Source organism: Triticum urartu, chromosome 1A (assembly GCF_056163025.1).
Source record: "Triticum urartu cultivar PI428250 chromosome 1A, HENAU_Tu73, whole genome shotgun sequence".
Taxonomy (NCBI): domain Eukaryota; kingdom Viridiplantae; phylum Streptophyta; class Magnoliopsida; order Poales; family Poaceae; genus Triticum; species Triticum urartu.
This window is the reverse complement of record NC_141873.1, coordinates 229,460,418-229,477,901: the sequence shown is the minus strand read 5'-3', so window position 1 is coordinate 229,477,901 and position 17,484 is coordinate 229,460,418.

Here is a 17,484-nt window from a genome sequence, read left to right as displayed (position 1 = left end):
GGAGGGGGGCTCTCTCCCCCTCGCTTCCGGTGGCACCGGAGTGCCACCGGGGGCCATCATCATCACCGCGATCTACACCAACACCTCCGCCATCTTCACCAACATCTCCATCACCTTCCCCCCTCTATCTATAGCGGTCCACTCTCCCGCAACCCGCTGTACCCTCTACTTGAACATGGTGCTTTATGCTTCATATTATTATCCAATGATGTGTTGCCATCCTATGATGTCTGAGTAGATTTTTGTTGTCCTATCGATGGTTGATGAATTGCTATGATTGATTTAATTTGATTGTGGTTATGTTGGTGTCCTTTGGTGCCCATCATATGATTGCGCGCGTGGATCACACCCTAGGGTTAGTTGTATGTTGATAGGACTATGTATTGGAGGGCAAGAGTGACAGAAGCTTCAACCTAGCATAGAAATTGATGCATATGGGATTGAAGGGGGACCGATATATCTTAATGCTATGATTGCGTTTTACCTTAATGAACATTAGTAGTTGCGGATGCTTGCTAATAGTTCCAATCATAAGTGCATAGAATTCCAAGTCAGGGATGACATGCTAGCAGTGGCCTCTCCCACATAATACTTGCTATCGGTCTAGTAAAGTAGTCAATTGCTTAGGGGCAATTTAGCAACTCCTACCACCACTTCTCCACACTCGCTATATTTAATTTATTGTTTCTTAACCTAAACGGCCCCTACCTTTTATTTACGTACTCTTTATATCTTGCAAACCTATCCAACAACACCTACAAAGTACTTCTAGTTTCATACTTGTTCTAGGTAAAGCGAACGTCAAGCGTGCGTAGAGTTGTATCGGTGGTCGATAGAACTTGAGGGAATATTTGTTCTACCTTTAGCTCCTCGTTGGGTTCGACACTCTTACTTATCGAAAACTGTTGCGATCCCCTATACTTGTGGGTTATCACTATCAAATACGCATCCAAGAAGGTGATGAATGGAAAATCGGAGTTAAGACCAAATTTGGCTTATATGAATGGCTTGTTATGCCAATGGGTTTATCCGAATCACCCGTACTTTCATGCGAGTCATGCATTTTGTTCTTCGACCCTATATTGGTGTATTTTTTGTGGTCTATTTTGACGATATTCTTGTGTGTAGCAAATCTCTCAAAGACCATGTCACCCATCTTAGAACTGTGTTGCAAACCCTTAGGAAAGAGCGCCTTTACACTAATATGGACAAATGCCTTTTCGATGTTGATAAGCTTGTTTTCTTGGGTTTCGTTGTGTCTTCTAAGGGTGTTCATGTAGATGAATCTAAGATTAATGGTATTAAAACTTGGCCCCAACCAACGAACTTGCAACAAGTGACCAACGAACTTGCAACAAGTGAGTAGTTTTCTTGGTTTAGCCAGTTTCTATCGTAGATTTGTGAAGGATTTTAGCACCATTGCTTCACCTTTGCATGCTTTCAGTAAGAAAAATGAGCCTTTTGTTTGGGGACCATCCCAAGATACCGCATTCAATGAGCTTAAGAATTTGCTTACTCATGCTCCTGTGCTTGCATTACCAAACTTTGACAAACCATTTGAAATTCATTGCGATGCTAGTGGTAATGGCATAGGAGGTGTGTTAACGCAAGAGAAGCGCCCCATAGCTTACTTTAGTGAGAAACTTTCCGGAGCGCAACTCAATTACCCCATCTATGACAAAGAGCTATATGCTTTAGTGTGAGTTCTGCATGAATGGGAACATTATCTTCGCCCTCATGAATTTGTCATCCATACTGACCATGAAACGCTTAAATACCTTAAGGGTCAAACTAAGTTGAACAAGCGTCATGCTAAATGGAGTGAGTTCATTGAGTCCTTTCCTTATGTCATCAAGTACATTAAAGGTAAGGAAAATGTTGTGGTGGACGCTCTTTCCCACATATGCATTCTTGTCACCAAACTTGAATTGAATGTCATGGGCTTTGAGCACATAAAAGACTTGTATGTGCATGATCCTACTTTTGCAATTCCTTATGCCAAGTGTTTGATGCATACATCTTGGGAACGCTATTACATCAAAGATGCTTATCTTATGAGAGCTAACAAACTATGCATTCCCGAGTCTTCGCTTCGTTTGTTACTTTTGCAAGAATCTCATGGAGGAGGACTAATGGGACACTTTGGACGCGACAAGACATTCGCTACGCTCTCCAAGAACTATTTTTGGCCCAAGATGTTCCGTGACGTCTCATGCTTCACCAACCGATGTTCGACATGTCGCAAAGCTAAGTCCAAAGCTCAATCTCATGGTATTTAGATGCCTCTTCCAATTCCATACTATCCATGGGAAGATATTAGCATGGATTTTGTGCTTGGTTTGCCTATAACTAGGAATGAAAAGTGATGCGGAGCATCCTACGGACATCACCATGTACACCTTCATAGCACATCAAGCTCCAAGTGGACCTACCGGACTTAAGGTGAACCCGCTCCTCTTCAAGATTTACATGAATATCCATAGGACTTGGTTGCTACCTCACCATGGATCAGTGTGCATCATTAGGTACGAAAGTGACCGCCACCAAGCAGCTAGAAAGCTTCCCGAAGGCCAAGGAGAAGGACCCCAAGCCCACATGGAGGAAGAAGGAACCCAACAGGAGCTGGACATGAAGTCCCAGGTGACCCCGTGCACACGGGCCCCCGAGACCCCATGTCCACGGGCTACACAAGGAGCTGGCGCTGGAGCACCCCGTGTGCACGGGCTTGTACCGTGCCCATGGGACCCCCATGCGCACGGGCCCATCAGGATGGACGACTGTGAGCTGCTGTTGGGCCTCCTCTTCGTCCCCTCCATCCACCTACCTATATATTCCATACCTAGACCATTTGTTAGGAATAACAAAGTATATGAGATGATTCTGTGAGCTTTGCTCCTTGTACCCACTCCTCTAGGAGATCATGTCCTCCTAAGGGAGAAGATCCACTTGTGGATACCAAGACCCCATCTAGGGAAGGATCCCCATCATAGGATCATCAAGACCTCTCTCCTCATAGGATTGGGATGAACTAGTACCTTGTATCTTTCCTTTGTTGTTCTTGCATCATTGTGAACTCTTGTATGTTCTTGGATCTAGCATATGTGTGATTGGATCTAGTCAATTTGAGTGTTTCCTCTCTCTTGTGTTCTTATTGTTCTTGGGGATTTCCCCTCAAATTTGTGAAAGATCTCCACTAAGGGTTCCACCCTACAACATCTTGGTATCATGAGCCATGGTTTCTCACGAAATTGGAGCCCCCCTTCTTGTTCTCTAGCCTAATTTTGTTGCATTCTTCCCCAATTTCGAAAATCCCCACCAAAAATAGCCCCAATTTTTTTTTGTGATTTGTTGGTTTGATGAGTTTTTGTTGGATTTGATCCATGGATTTGCTTGGTTTCAAGTGGACCTAGCTTTCCCCCATCTTTTTCCCACCATCCATCCCCAAATTCTCTCCAATTTTGCCCAAGAAATCTCCAATTTCTGCCACAAAATCGTGAAATTTCCGCCCACCCCGTGCCCACAGACCCAGACCTCGTGCGCATGGCCCCAAAAAAGTCTCTGGACACCCCATGCCCATGGACTTGTACCGTGCGCACGGGACCACGTGCCCAGAGGCTCCTACCCCCGTGCGCACGACCCCCCCTAGGCCAGCCGCGAGCACTTCATCATTTTCCCCATAACTTCCACATCCGGAGTCTGATTTTCGCGTTCTTTAGCTCGTTGAGTAGCTATTGACATCCCCCATCCACCTAGATAGGTTCCAACACCATTTGACCCCATCAAATTTTGTCCATTTTGGCATCTTTTCCTAGGCCCTCCACCATATCATCCGCAAAACCACCACAGCCTTCCGCAACCTAACCCTTTTTGCTCCATATATCATTTGTGGTTGTTTGAGTGGTGACTTGAGTCTCCTAAGGTGTTTTGACTAGTTAGGGATGGTTGCTTCTTCATCAACCACCACCATAACTTCCGCATTGCCATCTCCGCTTACACCATTTGACCTTTTCCGTATGAGATTTTGAGTTTGTGGTTTTTACCGTTTCCTAAGGTGTTTCGGCTACTTAGCGACGGGTCTACATCATCTTGGTATCTACATCAAGACCACCGCCACTCATCATCGCCACGAGGTCGTCATCGACATCGACCACTTCACCATTTTTACACCCTAACCATAAGCAAGAACGGTAACCTCTATATCATCTTGGTATCATGGTATCCCATCATTGTACATTCTTGCCATTACATTGTTAACCCCTTAGCCCATTTTGCATCACTTGCCTATCGAGACTAGCCATTTGAGTATTTCCGACAACGTTACTTGTGCACATTAGGATCTGTACTTTCCATTGCATACATACCATACCATATTGGTATCATCTTGGTATCATATCATCTCTTGTCGCACAAGATTGTTCCCGCATATACAAAATCACTATCTTGGTTTGTGCATTTCGCATAGTGGCCATATAAAAAAAGAGAATAAGCTTTTAAGCAAAAAGAGAGAAAAGAAGCTTGTAAGCAAGAGCCATAGCATCATCACATTGCATACCATACTACCATATTGATCATCTTGGATCATCATATGTGAAACACCGGAACATCATACACATAGCATACTTGGGATAGAAATCTCATACATTTTGCATCTTATAGGTTGTGCACAAGTGTCGTATCCGCCTATTGAGCAATCGTGCTAGCGTCTCTCTTGAGTTGTGCAACACGAGCATTTTCCGTGGATTCCACATTTTGTGCTCATTCCTTGGTTGCATGACCCCATTTATCTATCCGTGTGTGTGTTTCCATGTACCACATATTGCTATTGGTCTACTTGTTTCACTTGCGAATTTGTGAATCTTTTCCAACATTATTGACTCTTGCTAACATTTTGCATCAAATTTTTGTGCCACTATCCTCACTGAGCTCCACCATAAGCCTTACTTGTGTAGGTGTGAGAATTGACAAGATCCGGTACCAATTGTGCCATTTCCTTGTTACATTATTGAGTGATCATTGATACATCTTCAACATTGGATAAGGTACATTGGTCGAGTTCTTTCCTTTCTTCCACTCACATTTGCTCGAGTCTTGTGATGGATAGGCAAGGCATTTCATCTCCGATCTTCCACAACAACGACGGCGCGAACAACTACATCGACAAAAGGTCCATCTTCAGACTACCACGAGCAATGCACGACATTGAGCGACTCACCATCAACATTCACCAAAGCGAACCAAGGAAAAGGGACTACATCGACACCAAGTTGGCAGAACAAATGGGTCAAGTACGAGACATGTTGGCCAACTACAAGTCTTCTTCCCCTTCATCATCTTCTCGGTGGCGACGCTCAAGTAGCAAATCTTCGGAACACCATCGAGCTCAAGCACTACAACACCATCAAGATAACGATGCTCGACACGCACAAACCTACAAGTCCTAACATGCTCTACTTCACGCCAAGGATAACCTTCATGAGTACAAGAGAAGACCGCGAGACGAGCACCACCAAGACGGAGCTACGACTACTACCACCACTTCGGCATCTTCGCCAAGTGTTATCAAGGCATGTTCGCCTTTCGACGTACGACATCTTTGCCTACCTGACAAGTACGCCTACTTCGACATCATCAAGTTGTAGCGACCCGACCTCAAACGGTCAAGCCTCTGTGTATCCGTGCCATCCCTGGATCGGTATGCTGGCACACACAGTACATGAATGTATATATTAAAGTGAAATCACATGTATAAATAATGTAAAACTGTTATATACCTCATAAGTCTCAGTGAAAACAAACACAAGGGTGTGGAGTCCATCAACGCCAACGGCAAGTTGAGTGTAGACCGTAACCCTATAACGTAACTCTTACTCGTCGTAGAAAAGTCCCTGGAATATAAGACGTTGCAGCCCTATAGGTCAATACATTGAATGTACAGGCAAGTCACATCATAAGAATAATGAACCTATTTGTACATGCAATCTGGCTGGTGGAAAGCTCTAAGTTTAGTTTTTGCATAAAGCTAGTTTTCCCCTAGAATAAAAGATATTATTCTACCACTACTGTATAGCATAGGATGAGTTGGTAACCCCAACTAAATCCATTCCCAAAGTTTCATTTAAAACCCAACTGTTTAATTAAGAGTGATGAGATCTCCCAGCATTTCCACTACTAGATGCTCAAGTTGTCTGTAACCGGGGACACGGCTAATCGATTAGGTTTTAACACTCTGCAGAGGTTTGCGCACTTTTCCCCACAAGACTCGATCGCCTCCCTTGAAATTCTCGCACTGCCTGGTGTTTGAGAACAGGATGACCGAGACATAGTCTTTCGAAAATGTTCCCCCTTAACCCACAGATAGGCCGGTACACCTACATCATTCTACATCTGCTAGCCCATCCCGGAAGGGGTCACACTAACTACTCAACTAAGCCAGAGCCCATATTGGCTTGTGGCTGCACACGTAAGCTTCTAGACATGAGAATACGATTGATCTCTTTGAGCCTGGGCGGACGGACCACTAGTGGTGCACCACCATGGATTTCCCATGCATGCTCCCACTGTACTTCGCCACCATTCAAACCAAACCTCCGCCCAGGTAGTTCATTTACAAGTCTTGGTCCTGATTACTACTTTGTCACTCATGTCTCACCATGAACACTTCCCAATTCCATGTCTACATTTGCGAGGCGGAAATAAACTTACACGGTGGTGACAAGGTTGTATAGATCAGACCTACCTCAAATGAACTACTAGGTAACGACATAGCCATCTGGCAAAAATAAATCCTACCATGCAATCCTACCACAAAAGGACTAAGTGCATAATATAAAACATAGGTGATTGGAAGAATGGTCAAATGTGAACTTGCCTGGTAATAGTTGATGAAGATTATATCACTCTCAGAAATTTACTTAATAGAACTATTCATCACTCTCCGATGAAAATCTATAAAGTCAAACATTGCATCCACATAAGCAATCATTTCAGAGAACCAAATAACATGCAACATGAAAAGACTCGAAAATCCAAAGGAACACACAACACACTTAACTATCAAAAGTAAATACTAAGTGCAAAACAACATAGGGCATGTGGTTCAGAATTTGTGACGTGAAGCATAGTGCATACAAGGCATATGAGTAAAACTACTATGGACATATCCTAAGTGTGTGAAAAATATCATGAGATAGGTCCAAGTGATAGGGTTTGGCAACGGTGACACGGTGCAAAAAGAATCACATCAATTGGAGCTACGGTTTAGGAGATATGGCCAATTGAAGTTTGAATTCAAATCTGAATAAAGTTCAAATTTGAATTTTGCCAAAAGTTTTCAAAGTTGGCTTTCTGGATAAAGCTATTCGAGACGAACATTTTGGCGCTGGTTTCATCGAATTTGGATCAACGGTTAAAAAGTTGTGGCTATCCGAAGTTTAGGGGCTAAACTAAAATTTACAGGGACTTGACTGTGAGAGTTTTATTCACGACCAGGTCCCTGGCCACGTGGCGGCTTCCGGGTGGCTGAGCAGCGTTCGCGGCTTAGGCTAAATGGCGAACGGCCACTAAATAAGCAAAACCCTATGCAGTGGCTAATAAAAAAACCATCGATTTAACCAAAACCGTTCGGTTTAAGTAAACCAGATTAACCGATCTAAAAAAACACTAAACTAAACCGACCTTAGAGAGAAAAAAAACGAACAGCGAGAGAGCGGTTCGCTCACCTTTACGATGATGACGACGACGTACAGGGCGACGGCGGCGCTGGCTTTGAGTGGTGGCGGGGCGGCGACTGCGGTGGTCTTCGGTGGCGGGGGAGGGGTCGGGGAGACCGGGCGTGGCGTGGGCGGCGCGCTGGTGGGGTCGGCGGGCGGTGGGGCGGCCAGCGACGAGCGGAGGGAGGCGGCGGCGTCCGGAGCTCCGGCGTGGGCGCGTTTCGTCAGGGCGGCGCCTCCGGAAGACCTAGGCGGCAAAAAAATTGTCAAACGGGTGCAGGACGGCAAGGGAACAAATTTTTGACAAAGAGGAGAGGGCCTGGGGTTCCACCGACGACGGAATCAACGACGAAGAGCTTCAGATCCGGCGAGATCCAAATGGACGGGGAGGCGGCTACGTGCGACGTGGGGAGTAGAGGAGGGGCGGGATCGAACGAGGACGTCCTGGGGCTTTTATAGGTGAAGGTAGGGCGTCGGGGAGCAGTGGGATAAGCTCATTCGAGCGGAAGGCGGCCGGCGGTTTCGGGCAAGCGTGCTCGTGAGCTCATCCCGAGTGGATTGAGCGGGAGGTTGGGGACGACCTGGGGATGGGCCCCGCTGGTCAGCGGCAACGGCGGGAAGCGAGCGAGGGGGAGGCGCGGGCGGTTGAGCGACGCGAAGGCCTTGGGCCGATTGGGTGCTCCTGGGCTGAACAGTGTTTCGGTCCACGCGGTTTTTTTTGTTTTTTTTACAGAACAAAAACTACAACAGAGCAAAAATAATTAAAAAAATTACATAGGCATATTATATACCAAAATGCTCAGAAAAATACCAAGAATAAGATGTTTTCCAAGTTCAATAAATTATATAAAAAATCATAAAAGTCAAACAGTGCTACTGTTGCATTTAAAATCAACAAAAATCATTTTGTAAATAGCAAAATGATTTCAAATTTATTTTATCCTAATTTTCCATTGAAGGGAATAATTTTACCCTTATTTCCATTTATTTATTTTTAGGAGAAAAATATTTTGAAAAGAAACTCAAATAACTCCCAATTGGATTTGAATTTGGAATTTCAAACAACTTCAAATGGAAAAATGAGTTTCAAATAACTTCAAAGTGACTTCCAATTTATTTCTTTGAAACTTCCAACTCTCTTTGTTCAAATATGAAGAAGTCATTTTATCTTCCCTCATGAACTCATTGAGTTGCTTAAAGTTTCTAAGTTTAAAATATTTCAAATGGAAATTCAAATCATTTTCGAACCCCTTTTCTTTTCTTTAAATGGAAGAAGTCATATTATCTTCACTCTAGGGTTTTGTAATGAATTTGAACTCAGGGAGATCAAAATGCAAGATGAAAGTTTTGGGAAAGTCCTTTTATTCCCTCTCATTCAGCTTTCAAAAAGTTTCAATTTCCACTCAGTTTCACACAATCAATCACACAAAAATCAAACAAACCATCACAATTATTTATTTAATATAACATTCCAAAATTTAGAATTTTGGGATGTTACAAACTACCACCCTTAAAATGAATCTCGTCCTCGAGATTCAGAGAGGCTAGAAAGAAGGTTAGGTTTGGGGGTCTTCTTGAAAATCCATTGATCATCACAAGGTCTGGGGTGCTACCACCCTTAGAATCATGGTTACGGTTCCGACAAAACTCATGTCCTCCGTCCTTTGCGTTGACGGTGCCAGTCTTCTCATATTCTCCGAGATAAGTCCTTCACTTTTGCTCTTCCGGTAAGGGCATGGCCTTTTCCTCAAAATCTTGAGTCCTTGCATCAAATAAGGTCCTTCCGAGTCTGGGTCTTCTTAGCTGTCAGGCTGTCGCCAATGCTAAACAACTATCGAAATCTCATGGTGGTCAACAAATTCTGGTTCCTCCTGCAGGAAATGGGTCTGGGTTGAATCTCACCGTAGAACCTATGATTGGCAATGATTGCTTGTAAAGGGTTCCATCGTCCTACCGTTCTAAGGCTTTTGGTTTATCGTGTCTGATTTTCCATCAACATATGATAGTTCATGATAGAAGTCTCCGGTATGGGGGCCAATCCATCCCGTACTTGAATCATTACCACATACGCAGATAGTGAATCACGTATTCTAACACTCGGGCATCCTCACAAGCATTGCAGAACTTCTCTTCTCCACGAACTGGGTTCGGGTAAATCCATTTGTCCTGCAAGCCAAACAAAACCTCTATCGTTTCTTCACAACTCTCGGGTTTATGTAACCTCCTATGGAACGTCTGCTGATGAAATCACAACTTCCTTCAGAACTATTTTCTTCAACAAGATTGTGCTTGTTTCCTTATCAAATCCTGGGTCCTGTGGGTTATGGGCCCACTTCAACACTTGTATATCTTTAACTCATCCTTGGAGTTACTATTGTTCCATATTCCAACATTATATCTCCTTTAAATCCAATAGTACTTCATTACCTCCTACTCTTGGGGTAACCATCATAACTAAAACCAAACTCCAACTCATTTGTCCAAACTCCACTCTATGAAATACATTTTCCTTTCCACTGGTCTAGTGTTCACACAAACAAGTATCGCCAAAAAAATGCACTAGTTCATCCATAATTCTCTTCATATCAAATCCTTTATTACATCCTTAACCACTACTTGAAACTCAATTTTCAAAAGTACTCTATTACAAAAGCTGCCACCCACATAGTTTGGTATGGTCAAGCATTACTTCCATCTTTATTCATTTGTCCTTCTTGAAGATACTTCAGTCCCACTAGAATTGTGCGATGTGATCCTTCAAATCATCGATGTTTTGCTTCATCATGGTGGCCATTAGCTTCATCTCCATCATCTCTGCATGCACCTCCCTCAGGTATTCCTGAGTGTGACGGAGTCTTGCTTCTAGTATTTCTCCAATCTGACGTATGGCTTCCATAGCAGCTTCACGAACAGAGTCAAAGAATGTTGCTCGTGGTACTCGAGAAATGAAAAATTATTGCCCCATAGTCTTTGGGCAAACTCCCTTCACACGGTGGAGGTGTACCTCCACATACCAGAGTTCAACTCCCTTCTCCATGAAAGGATAACCCTGGTAAACTGCATCTCCTTCAAGTTGAATATGCTTCATCATGTCCTTCAGGATCTTCGGGTAATCCTAATCACTGGTCAGGGTCATGATCGTTTCTTGGCCCTTCAGAAAAGACTCGTAAAGGGTTGTCATCTACAGGCATAAGCTAGAAGGGGTACTCAGGATACTGTATGTATTTCCTTGGGTGAAATGTGGTTGTTTTTCAGGGAAAATTTGGGGTCAGCTTGTCCATGGGTTCGAGGTTTTAGTCTGGGTGAGATATTGAGAGAGGCATTCACAATCAATAACAACTCATTTCACATGAGATTCCAACACCTCAACTTTTATTGCTTCACGAGCTATTACAATTTCCATTTCATAACTCAACTCAACATCCCCAACGAAAATAAAAGTGCATTCCAACTTTATTACATGATTTATTCCAATATCAAGATCTCAACTACTCTGCTCAAGCTCTCCTCGGGTCTGAACATTCTCTGGCAAAATGTCCTACTCCCTTGCAGCATAAACAAATGACTTCAGACAAATCCAGGGGCTTCCTGGTGGTTATCTTGGCTCCTTGGGTTCTTGGCTTCCTTGCTGGGCATTTGCTAGCGTAATGACCTAAATCCTTGCACCTGTAACAAGTGATTTGACTCAGGTCCTTTTCTATAGAAATCGGGTTGTTCTAGGGATACATGCTCTTTCTCTTCCTGGACTTCTTCGTTCCGATCAATTCTTCTATCTCATGTGGATCAAACTCCACTTCTTCTATCGGGAAGTCTCCCAGATACTCTTGGTTTTCCTTCATGCAATATTGTGAAAAATGTCCTTCTCCACATGAATAGCAAGCATTGGAGTAAAATCGGTTTAGGCTTTCTCCATCAGGGTCGTCAACATCTTCTTTCATCACCGGTTTTCTTAAACTTTCCCTGAGGGCTTCTTTCACTGCTTCCTTCTGCTGCTTGGTAATTTCTTGTACCTTGGGATAAATATGACACTGGGCAGGGTAGTGCGTAGTTCCTTCACACAAGAAACAAGTAACCTTCATGGTTGGACATTCTTCAGCTTGGTGATTTCCTTCACAATGAGGGCATCCATCCTTGTGTCCTTCATGGGTATGTCCTATCTCACCACAAATCTTGCATGCACAAGGTTTCTTCATTTTATTGCCATATGGCTTCTGAATAAGACGAGACCTCAGTAGAGTCATCTTGAATTCCTCCCAAGTTTTTGCTCCGTTACATCCTTGTATGGCCTGATGCATTTTCCACCAGGTTGCAGCACTTTTTGTAAAGTACTGAAGAGCGTATTGAACCTCATACTTCCTTGCAACCAAATTGCTCCTGAAGTGATTCTCCATGCTTTGAATCCATAGTTCTGCCTCAAACTGAGTGATCGGTTCAGAGAATACAAGTCCATCTTCATTCATCATCTATTGGGTACAAGGGTTTCGGGATGAGATAAGATGGATAGAGAGATACACAAAATACACACAATATTGTTTTGAAAATAAGTTTTATTTGTGGCTTTCAGGAAAAACATCAAACAATGACAGCTCACAAACATCGCATCTAACGTGAGTATACAACCGGGGTTTGGTCTTCTAAAGGTCTTATAAATCTTGGAATTCTTCAGTGTCTTCAAATTCTTCAATTCTTTGGAGGCTTCGACTATTGTAGCTTCAACTCTTCTAGTGTATGGTGAAGTCTGATATCTTGTCCTTCTCGGAGTGGTCTCATCAGTTCTTCCTCCATGTGGTCCAAAGGGAACGTGGTATTGTCTAACTATTTGAGGTAAAAGGAACAATTTGATAAAGCTCAGAAAAGAAGAGAGGTAAAGGACCTTTTTGAAAATAAAGTTTAAGAGAAATCCTTTCCTAAGGGCTTTCCAGTTTCTAGGGTCATGTCCTACAGTCAACATGTGCTCTGATACCATCTCTATAGCGACCCGACCTCAAACGGTCAAGCCTCTGTGTATCCGTGCCATCCCACTGTACTTTGCCACCATTCAAACCAAACCTCCGCCCAGGTAGTTCATTTACAAGTCTTGGTCCTGATTACTACTTTGTCACTCATGTCTCACCATGAACACTTCCCAATTCCACGTCTACATTTGCGAGGCGAAAATAAACTTACACGGTGGTGACAAGGTTGTATAGATCAGACCTACCTCAAATGAACTACTAGGTAACGGCATAGCCATTTGGCAACAATAAATCCTACCATGCAATCCTACCACAAAAGGACTAAGTGCATAATATAAAACATAGGTGATTGGAAGAATGGTCAAATGTGAACTTGCCTGGTAATAGTTGATGAAGATTATATCACTCTCAGAAATTTACTTAATAGAACTATTCGTCACTCTCCGATGAAAATCTATAAAGTCAAACATTGCATCCACATAAGCAATCATTTCAAAGAACCAAATAACATGCAACATGAAAATACTCGGAAAATCCAAAGGAACACACAACACACTTAACTATCAAAAGTAAATACTAAGTGCAAAACAACATAGGGCATGTGGTTCAGAATTTGTGACGTGAAGCATAGTGCATACAAGGCATACGAGTAAAACTACTATGGACATATCCTAAGTGTGTGAAAAATATCGTGAGATAGGTCCAAGTGATAGGGTTTGGCAATGGTGACACGGTGCAAAAAGAATCACATCAATTGGAGCTACGGTTTAGGAGATATGGCCAATTGAAGTTTGAATTCAAATCTGAATAAAGTTCAAATTTGAATTTGGCCAAAAGTTTTCAAAGTTGGCTTTCTGGATAAAGCTATTCGAGACGAACATTTTGGCGCTGGTTTCATCGAATTTGGATCAACGGTTAAAAAGTTGTGGCTATTCGAAGTTTAGGGGCTAAACTGAAATTTACAGGGACTTGACTGTGAGAGTTTTATTCGCGACCAGGTCCCTGGCCACGTGGCAGCTTCCGGGTGGCTGAGCAGCGTTCACGGCTTAGGCTAAACGGCGAACGGCCACTAAATAAGCAAAACCCTATGTGGTGGCTAATAAAAAAACCATCGATTTAACCAAAACCGTTCGGTTTAAGTAAACCGGATTAACCGATCTAAAAAAACACTAAACTAAACCGATCTTAGAGAGAAAAAAATGAATAGCGAGAGAGCGGTTCGCTCACCTTGACGACGACGACGTACAGGGCGACGACGGCGCTGGCTTCGGGCGGTGGCGGGGCGGCGACTGCGGTGGTCTTCGGTGGCGGGGGAGGGGTCGGGGAGACCGAGCGCGGCGTGGGCGGCGCGCTGGTGGGGTCGGCGGGCGGTGGGGCGGCCAGCGACGAGCAGAGGGAGGCGGCAGCGTCCGGAGCTCCGGCGAGGGCGCGTTTCGTCGGGGCGGCGCCTCCGGAAGACCTAGGCGGCAAAAAATTGTCAAACGGATGCAGGACGGCAAGGGAACAAATTTTTGACAAAGAGGAGAGGGTATGGGGTTCCACCGACGACGGAATCAACGACGGAGAACTTCAGCTCCGGCGAGATCCAAATGGACGGGGAGGCGGCTACGTGCGACGTGGGGAGTAGAGGAGGGGCGGGATCAAACGAGGACGTCCTGGGGCTTTTATAGCCGAAGGTAGGGCGTCGGGGAGCAATGGGATAAGCTCATTCGAGCGGAAGGCAGCCGGCGGTTTCGGGCAAGCGCGCTCGCGAGCTCATCCCGAGCGGATTGAGTGGGAGGTTGGGTACGACCCGGGGATGGGCCCCGCTGGTCAGCGGCAGCGACGGGAAGCGAGCGAGGGGGAGGCGCGGGCGGTTGAGCGACGCGAAGGCCTTCGGGCGTTGGGTCTCCGCGTCGGGCCGAATTCGGCCATAGGCCGGTTGGGTGCTCCTGGGCCGAACAGTGTTTTGGTCCAGGCGGTTTTTTTGTTTTTTTTTCAGAACAAAAACTACAATAGAGCAAAAATAATTAAAAAAATTACATAGGCATATTATATACCAAAATGCTCAGAAAAATACCAAGAATAAGATGAACTATTTTCCAAGTTCAAATAAATTATATAAAAAATCATAAAAGTCAAAAAGTGCTACTGTTGCATTTAAAATCAACAAAAATCATTTTTTAAATAGCAAAATGATTTCAAATTTATTTTATCCTAATTTTCCATTGAAGGGAATCATTTTACCCTTATTTCCATTTATTTATTTTTAGGAGAAAAATATTTTGAAAAGAAACTCAAATAACTCCCAATTGGATTTGAATTTGGAGTTCAAACAACTTCAAATGGAAAAATGAGTTTCAAATAACTTCAAAGTGACTTCCAATTTATTTCTTTGAAACTTCCAACTCTCTTTCTTAAAATATGAAGAAGTCATTTTATCTTCCCTCATGAACTCATTGAGTTGCTTAAAGTTTCTAAATTTAAAATATTTCAAATGGAAATTCAAATCATTTTCGAACCCCTTTTCTTTTCTTTAAATGGAAGAAGTCATATTATCTTCACTCTAGGGTTTTGTAATGAATTTGAACTCAGGGAGATCAAAATGCAAGATGAAAGTTTTGGGAAAGTCCTTTTATTCCCTCTCATGCAGCTTTCAAAAAGTTTCAATTTCCACTCAGTTTCACACAATCAATCACACAAAAATCAAACAAACCATCACAATTATTTATTTAATATAACATTCCAAAATTTAGCATGATCCCATTTATCTATCCGTGTGTGTGTTTCCATGTACCACATATTGCTATTGGTCTACTTGTTTCACTTGCGAATTTGTGAATCTTTTCCAACATTATTGACTCTTGCTAACATTTTGCATCAAATTTTTGTGCCACTATCCTCACCGAGCTCCACCATAAGCCTTACTTGTGTAGGTGTGAGAATTGACAAGATCTGGTACCAATTGTGCTATTTCCTTGTTACATTATTGAGTGATCATTGATACATCTTCAACATTGGATAAGGTACATTGGTCGAGTTCTTTCCTTTCTTCCACTCACATTTGCTCGAGTCTTGTGATGGATAGGCAAGGCATTTCATCTCCGATCTTCCACAACAACGACGGCGCGAACAACTACATCGACAAAAGGTCCATCTTCGGACTACCACGAGCAATGCACGACATTGAGCGACTCACCATCAACATTCACCAAAGCGAACCAAGGAAAAGGGACTACATCGACACCAAGTTGGCGGAACAAATGGATCAAGTACGAGACATGTTGGCCAACTACAAGTCTTCTTCCCCTTCATCATCTTCTCGGTGGCGACGCTCAAGTAGCAAATCTTCGGAACGCCATCGAGCTCAAGCAATACAAGACCATCAAGATAACGATGCTCGACACGCACAAACCTACAAGTCCTAACATGCTCTACTTCATGCCAAGGATAACCTTCATGAGTACAAGAGAAGACCGCGAGACGAGCACCACCAAGACGGAGCTACGACTACTACCACCACTTCGGCATCTTCGCCAAGTGTTATCAAGGCATGTTCGCCTTTCGACGTACGACATCTTCGCCTACCTGACAAGTACACCTACTTCGACATCATCAAGTCCAAGACGATCACCTACGAGCGAGGGCGACACTTCCATCTTCGGAAGCCCCTCAAGGGAGATGGTTGAGCATGGGATTTTACCTTCGACCACGACAACATATGATGACTTGCGTGACTTGTGCCACCATATTGAGAGTGAGAGTGACTTCACCACTAGCCCCATATATGACGAGTTGCCACAACTCCCATGTGAGGAGAGACACAACCCCCACCACTTGAGTGAGATGAGTGACTCCACCATATGTGAGTTTGAGTGCACCTACCTTGAGGGAGTGAGTGAACCATCACATAGAGAGAGTGAGATAGTTGATAGGTCATGTGAGGCCACTTTCAACTCGAACGACTTGACCTCTACCTCTATTGTGTCTTCTCATTTGGTGCTACGTCCCATTTGTGATGATGCGTCGATCCTCGACGACTTCGTCCTTCCTATGGACAAGATGATGACCATGGTGGAATACGATGCACCCCCACATGGTTCCATCACGATGAAGATGACCACGACTCGGTCTTCCACACCTCACCTACACCACATGAGTGGAGCTCCAAAGGTAACATAGGTGATGGTGCTTCTCTTGTCCCACTACTGGACTATATTCACAATGATTGCTTGCGTGATGTTGGCACACCTATTACCATACTTCATGCTAGTGCGACTTCATCATGTCATGACTTACCTATTTATGATGAATATGATGATGAGCATGTTGAGGTGCCTAGTTGTGATGCTATGCTCCATAGGATATCATGTGAAAATTCTTTTGGTCACATCATGTTTGACAATCCATTGAACTTGTCATATGCTATGAGTGAGATATCCCATATTGCTTCATTTCAATCTCAACATAGTAACTATGCTTGCCCCTTAAAATAAATCCTATTTGCACATATGGCATAGATGACGAGATGATGGTCATTGGCTTTTGTTTCTCTTGCGATGATATTGCTATGCTTTCTTCGCAAAATTTGTGCAATTCATCTCATACGCCATGCCATGAAATTTTTTATGTTTCGCATGATTACATCCCTTGTGTGCACCACATGCATACCTTTCCTCACAATGCTCTAGATATTGCGAGTGATGCATTGCATCCTTTGAGTCTCCATTATGCTATATATAACAACAAACCTCTCATGATGGATGACATGTTTCTATATCATGCAACTCACTCATTTGAGCATTGGATATTTTGTGCTAACCAACACATGCACGTATGCA